Source organism: Ranitomeya variabilis, chromosome 2, assembly GCF_051348905.1.
Source record: "Ranitomeya variabilis isolate aRanVar5 chromosome 2, aRanVar5.hap1, whole genome shotgun sequence".
NCBI lineage: Eukaryota > Metazoa > Chordata > Amphibia > Anura > Dendrobatidae > Ranitomeya > Ranitomeya variabilis.
This window is the reverse complement of record NC_135233.1, coordinates 432,820,012-432,827,543: the sequence shown is the minus strand read 5'-3', so window position 1 is coordinate 432,827,543 and position 7,532 is coordinate 432,820,012. Positions and strand designations below refer to the sequence as shown.

The 7,532-nt window shown below is 43.6% G+C and overlaps 1 protein-coding gene across 2 annotated transcripts in view; it reads right to left on the bottom strand.

The window, feature by feature from the left end:
- Positions 1–2,109: 2,109 nt before the first annotated feature.
- Positions 2,110–7,532, bottom strand: part of TRIM44 (tripartite motif containing 44) — a 61,777-nt gene continuing 56,354 nt past the window's right edge. The window contains exon 6 of one of the 2 annotated variants that reach the window (XM_077287012.1): positions 2,110–6,394. The gene's annotated coding sequence lies outside the window, so the exon portion shown is untranslated. The remainder of the gene's footprint in view (positions 6,395–7,532) is intronic. The other variant, XM_077287013.1, reaches the window with a different exon arrangement.

Genomic DNA, 7,532 nt, shown 5'->3' with positions numbered 1-7,532 from the left:
ATCCGTTCGCACCGGCTAGGTCCCGTGTAATCCTGAGGTGCAGCTCCAGGACAAGCTCATTCATGTTCACTTCTGTGGGATCTCGGCGCTCACTCGCCCTGTGGCCGCTCTCATCATGAGACACAACAAAGACACGGTTGTCTGCTACATGAAACTAGAAAGACGCTTTAATTCCAAAGTGCCGATTTCTGCTTTTTTTTTTTTTAATCACTGAGCCGGCTCTGACGTCTTTCGGCTGCCTGATGAAATCTCTTTGATTGTACTTCTGACAGATCGGAGCGTACGGGGGCCGCGGTGGAGAAACATGGTGATGGCGAACAAACTGCACGCAATAGACAACACAGGGGAGAGGCCTTCTTCTCTTAGCGAAGCTCCTGGCCCCGGGAGTATAATAGGGGCCCCACCTTGCGTGAGCCCTTTATATCACCGATGCCTTCCTGGCAGAGGAGCCTTTGGACCTCCTTATACGCCAGGTCCGAGAGCGACCACTACATCCCCTACAGCTAAGCCCCTGCTTCTTGCTGACCTCCTAGGAAACTGGTTTTCCCTAAAAATATCTTAATGGGTTATCCGTCCATCAAACTTTAATTCCTGTAGGGACTATTGTCATCTTTTTTTTGCAAAATTTCCAGTGCTCCTGATGACTCAAACATCAGATAACTAGTCTGATGTAGGTCCCACCGCGCTCCTGATGACTAACAGGTTTCGCAGTATGTGTGTATAGGGAGATATCTGTCGAGGGCACTGGGCGGGGAGAAGCCGCCGGAGACCTGCGCATTTGACTAGTCGTGTGACATGCATGGTCCCCAGAGTATGTTTTCTGAGATGCTGCAGAATGTCAGAGTAAAACATACCTGGTTCGGGCAGCATTAATCTACTGTCAGGTTCTTTGTAACCAGTATTTAGATGGCTGCTTCTGAACAGATCTGTGTCCTGAATGTGAAGGAAGCAGCTCTCTCTTTACCCTCTCGTGGCAAGATGTCCCATTTCAAGTGACTGTTCACAATAAGCATGTGTAGGTGTGGAATAACACTGTTTTTGGTCATTGTGTGACTTGTATACTGCAATTTTCAATGGCTTTCCCATCTGCAGGCTCGATCTCTAATTTTTCAGTTGTCTCTGAGCTGGTGGGTGGAGACGAGCTGCTATAATGTCTCCCTCAGACATGAGGGATTCCTGCTCCCCTGTATCTATGTAGGACATGTTCAGAAGCAGCTACGGCATGGAGGGCATTATACAGCAGTTCTGAGCAGTGTAGCTGTGAATCCAGCTTTAGGGTGAGATAAAACAATTACTAGAAAGCAGCAGCGTTGCTCTGTGCACGCCTGCAGCTCTCTTTCATTTTGTTTCTTACTCCTTCTTCCTCCCTTTTCGATAGACTTCTTTTGGTAGCTGTAATCCGATTCCTCAGTGAGTTGGTAGCGTGTCTTGTTTTATTTAGGTGACAGACAAAAAAAAAAAAGACAAAGGTCAACATTCGATATCTATTTTATTACTGCAGGGACATAAAATTCATTTTTATTTTTATCAAGCAGCCCAGGTATCCTACAGTCATACAGAAAGAGACAACTTTACTGTAAACCCCCCAAAGTTTTGCTCTGTTCCCAAGATCTTCACCACTGTTCCTAAAGACCCCAGTGCCCCTCTACTGATCAGTGTCATCATAAGTCACTCTTAACTCTGTGCTACCCCCAGCAGGGGCGATAACAGCCTAGCTAATTGGATGCCTGTAGCTGAGGAGCAGTGGAGATCTTGGGAAGCAAAGTATGTTTGGGGGGTCCAGGAACTAACTTGAAACTTGACAATTTGCCGTGATCATAGCTCAATTCCTCAATATTCATCAACATCCTCCATGAATCAACCAGATCATTGCTTTTCTTCATCTGATTGGCAACTTGCTTTTTAGTCTGGCCTAAAATTAGAGCAAAATTTATAAAAATATATAATGACATTACAATTTTCGAGAATTAGCGTCTCAATGACGTTACTAGGTTCAAGTGGAATATAAAGATGGAAGCTCTGAAAATGGAGGCCACCAACTGTACAAGCCAGATGAATACAAGGGTTGCTAACCTGGAAAAAAAGCATTTTTTTTTTTATTTTTTATGCAAAAAACTTGCCTAGGGGACGGGGCTTAGTTGGAACTGCAAGTCAACCCGTATGCAACTCTCTGCTTTCATCGAACATATATAAGGCCTCCTAACTCTCCCCCAACAGATGATGTCAGGGATAAGAAGGACTGGACAGGTTACATTTCAATGCCTCCTGGATGCCATTACTGGCAGTGATTTTAGTCCCCTCTGTCAATACAGAACACATGCAATCTTTTAAAATGTTAGGGGGACTCAGCAGAGATGTCTATGTGGCGTCTTTAAAAGGGCCAATTGACAAAATGATCACAGCGGTTATCTGAAATATGTGCGGTTACCTGAAAGTTAATGTTTCATCTTCCTGCAGCTCCCCCGCAGGAGACATTAAGTATTGCACAGTGGTGGTCCTCCAGAGCGAAAACAATTTTTTTTTTTGCAGTTGACCTCCATTTTGGACAATAAAAATGACGATCCTGAATATTGCCCCCTTTCATCTTGCAAGTACCACCTAGTAGCGGAGCTAACCAATAAGCCAATGACCAATCCTTTAATGAACCTCGCAGCAAAACTAAGAATATATTCAAAGCCAGAAACTCAAGTATAGACAGCCTGTTTGGGGGGAAGGGGGGGGGGGGGAAGTTTGCCCCCAATCAGTATTAGCAGAGTCTGGCTGGCCGAGTGCAACATTAAGGAGAAGTACTGGGTATGGAGTCTTAAAGGCAATGCTCCATGGGAGAAAAGTATGCAAATTATCTCTATTGCAGAAAGGAAGAGAAATATTCAGTAAAAAACTATCTAGGAGACATTATGTAGCTGCCCTATATAAAAACAAGCCAGGTGCAAGAAGAGTCAGGGCTCGGGGTAAAGGGTCCGCAGGGTGGCTCCTCTTGGACGTTTTTCCATCTCGCTGGACTTGATTGGTGGTTTCTGCCTTTAAACAAATAGGTAGAGAGACCTCCCATCTGATTTAGGTGAGTGGACACTTCTCAGATTTTTCTTTCCGATTTGGACTTTTAAGAAGGAGTCTATCATCACAAAATGACTGTTCAAACTAAGCACAGGTGCTCGAGCAGTTCATTGCACCTTCTCACCTACTTGTGCATTTATCTCTGCACCTCTCTTGCTTGATTGACAGATGTTACTTTACAGGAGCCAGAGAAGGGTAAAGCGAGGGAAATGCAGTAGGTGAGAAGATGCACTGAGACGTGATGGCCTCGCCAGGAGTGCATCAAGCTCCTGAGCTTGGTTTGACCAGTCATTTTGTGATTTCCTTTAAGCTATTTGTAATTTTCTCCTCTTGGATCTGAAATCTCCTGAATCTCTCACATTGTAAAGTATCAAAATTTAATGCATTTGATTGTAAATCTGACTGTGGAGGAATCTGCGATCAGTCTCTATTTCTGCACATAACCAACCATCTGCTGGTGTCACTCAGAGAGCACGTGGCTTCAAGGTGTGATATAATGTAGCACATAAGATGAGAAATGTATCACGTTATTTATATCTATACCATCGTCTGTATCTCCAGGTAAGACACGTGTAGTAAAGTGCTAATAGCCTCGGAGATATACAGAGGGCGGATGGCAATATATATCGGAACCACGAGCATAAACAATAGCCGGAATGTGAACAACACGAGGGCTCAGGTTTATTATGCACTCCTCAATATAAAAGCTGCAGCACCAAGAAAAAGTTGTGTTGTGGAATTACGGAAAAAAATTTAAAAAAAATCACAGGATGGAGATCAATTTGCAAATTCTGAAAAAAACGGACTCAAAATGTTCAAAATCTCTGGATTTATTCAGTCTGGAGTATGAGCGCCACATGCAGAAATGTCCGCTCTTACAGCCTCAGCTGCAATCAGTGAGGTTATTAAGTGTATTAATGCTGAATATACTTGGGGATAGAAAATGGAAATCATCAAGATCTGCTGCTGGCAGATGCCTTTGCGATTGCCAACAAATGATGTCCCAGACGTGGTCGATGAGAGGCAAGTCTGGAGGCCAAGCAGGCCGTAGCTTTTCATTCTTAGTGTTGCAATTTCAACATTGAATTTTACCTCTTTAATAGTTATACTTTTACTCTGGAGCCCCAAAATGTACACATTACGCGAAGAAGGAAATAACTGAACGGGTGCAGGGAAGAGCGACCTATGTTAGTAAAGGTGCACTGCAAATTCTGTGTCCATTTTTCATCCTTTGCAGATCAGTAACACGTCTATCCATCCCGTGATTTCCGTATTTCCATGACTTTTCCTTCTTGGTGTTCCAATCTTGATGTTGAGGCGTGCGTTACAATAGATACACGTCATTGATTTAAATTAAAGAACATTTTCCTAAAAGTAAAATCCATTACACCCCAGCACCGTACACCCGTACTTCACCCACCTGCCCTCCCTCAGCCTCTTGTGGCTACTTTACCATATGCAGCCAAATGTACCGAAATAATGATCACCCAGGTAAGAAATCAAAGGTGAAAGTGATCCCTTAGGTGCAGCCGAGGTGTCCCCATACACATAAAGCCAAGTTTCCATGTTTCCAGTAGGTGATATACGTATCTGCTAGTTACCTCTGAGAGTGGCCTACTAGAGAAAAAAGGACTCAACATGTTGAAATTCAATATGCCCAACCTTTTTTTTTATGTTGTGGGACATGTAATAAGATGAATATTCATGACAATAATAAGTTCATACTTGAGATATTACCCAATATTTCATATAATGTTCTACACCCTCTGACCCCATGACTGGGGTTGTCTGAAATAAGGATTTTACATGTTATAGCGCCACCCTGGTCTTATGGTTGTGTCTGATATTCCAGTTGATTTCCATTGACTACCAGGCACAGCCCGGTGCTGTTCAGGGAAATAGACAATATTTTCTGATCCTTAAAAGGGATGTCTAGAACCAGAATATCAGATCAGATTGATCAATATCACATAGGTGGAGGGTCGAACAACAGATACTCACACCTATCAGCCGTTTTTGGGTCCTCCAGGTGATGGAAGGACTCAGAGCTCCGTACTCTGTGTATTGTCAGATCTTGGCTACTAAAGCTCAGATCTTATCTACTTCAATAGGAGCTGAGCTGCAGTACCAGAGAATGGCCACTAGACAGCGTACGGCACTGTGTTGTTCTGGTCTGTACACAGTGCACTTCCAGCAGCCGTGGGACCTAAAAACAGCTGATCGTGGGGGGGTATCTGGTGTTTGACCCCTCACTAATCAGATATTGATTACCTATCCTAAGAGTGGGTCATCTGTATCTCACAACTACGTAGCAAATGGTTAAATCAAAATAAATATATTGTTTTTCAGCTTATTGGAATTAAAATATAGACTTTAATTAGTATTTAAAATTAAAATAATCCAAAAACAAAAACGACAAATCAAACAACAAAAGAAGTGCAAGGTACTAGGAGGAATAAGGCAAAATCTCCCAGTGGGGTATGAACTATCAGGGGTACCACTATATTATACAACTAGGTTAAGGGACCCTTGACCCTTTGGTTACACCCTGAATATGGCAAAATAGTACCCTCTAATCTTAAAGAGACAAGTACATATATTTAGGTCAAGCCATATTAAGACCCCATATTCGGGCATACGAGGAAAGACCACTGCACAATGAATCCTGTGGACCACTTGACATCAAGCATTACCTAGGTCCCACACAGAACATTATTTATGGTCGGTAGGTGCTACACACAGTGGCTGCTTAAGCCATAAATAATGTTTTGTGTGGGACCTAGGTAAATGCTTGATGTCAAGTGGTCCACAGGATTCATTGTGCAGTGGTCTTTCCTCGTATGCCCGAATATGGGGTCTTAATATGGCTTGACCTAAATATATGAACTTGTCTCTAAGATTAGAGGGTACTATTTTGCCATATTCAGGGTGTAACCAAAGGGTCCAGGGTCCCTTAACCTAGTTGTATAATGTAGTGGCACCCTTGATAGTCCATACCCCACTGGGCAGTTTTGCCTTATTCCTCCTAGTACCTTGCACTTATTTTGTTGTTTGATTTGTCATTTTCATCTGTATCTCAGTTTTAGTATTTTCTTCCAATACAGCAAAATAAATCCAACAAAAATGAGTTGCAGAAAAGTAATTCCAGCCCTTAAGAGTTCACAGTAATTTCCCAGTCAGGTCTATAGGACTTTAGGAAGCCCGCCGGACCCAGAAAAGTTGAGGTTTTCGAAATGTATATATACAGAGTCCGAGATATGGAGGTCTATTCTTCTGTGTCACAGGAGCAGGGAGATCGATGTACGTGGCAATTTCCGAGAAGAGAATCCATTCCCTACTGAAATCAAAGAGGCATAATGAGATACGAGGTCATTGTTCTCCGTACAAAAGGGCAAAACCGGGCTCAAGACCCACCCTCGCCACCCACCAACTGAGCCTGTTGTCTGTAACCAATGGTTTAGCCGTGGCATGCAAAGAAAACTGTTCCCTTATTGTTCCCGTGTCTCGGAAGGCGGGAGAAGGAGAAGAGGGTTAGTAGATAATAAGAGGACATCACAAAGACATTCGGAGTCTGATACAAGAGGCTACGGGCATACATTACGCACCATGGGAGATTATGGCAAGAGCACCTTGGAGAACAAGATACACACAACACTGTCCTACAAAGCACAACGCCCGTCATGGGGGATGAAGATTTGTTTAGGAATCTTCTGGAGACAGATGTCAGTTTCCTAATTGATTACTATGGGGGGGAAGGGGGCGACCGTTGTCGTGATGCCAAATAGCAAAAATGCGACTATGCACAAACCCCATGGTGGTCCCTTAATATGTCCAGAAAGGATGCAGTATCTAGTGCTTCATTTAATTCTTCACGCCAAATACCCCTAAAATAAACCTACGCACATTTACGCAGTGACATCACTTCTGCTGCCGACGGATGTTAATAACAGGCGAACATGTCTGCAATAGCCAAAAATCGTGTCAAGCCCAAAACCCACCAGTCAAATATTGTGTTGGTTCCCCTCATGCCTCCAAAACAGCTCTGACCCGTGGAGGCCTGGACTTCATCAGGTCTTTGGGGGTGTCCAGTTGCATATCGCCTGGATCCTTTAAGGGATTGTCCAGTACCCACAGATGATGGATCAGATTGAGATCTGTGAAATTTTGGAGACATGTCATTACCATGATCTCCTGGTCACGTTCCTGAACAGTATTCGCAGTGTGTCAGGTGGGCATTATCCTGCTGAAAGAGGTCACTACCTTAAGGGAAAGCTGCCACCATGAAGTTGGGTACTTAGTCTATACATTTTTAGGTCAAGAATGCTTGTCACATCCACATGATACCAGGAGCCAAGGTTTTCCCAACAGAACAATTGCCCAGTCATATGGCCTTCATCGGTTCATCTTCTTCCCATAGTGCCTCCTGGTGCCATCTCTACCCCAAGTAGGTGACATTCTCGCATCGGCCGGCAACA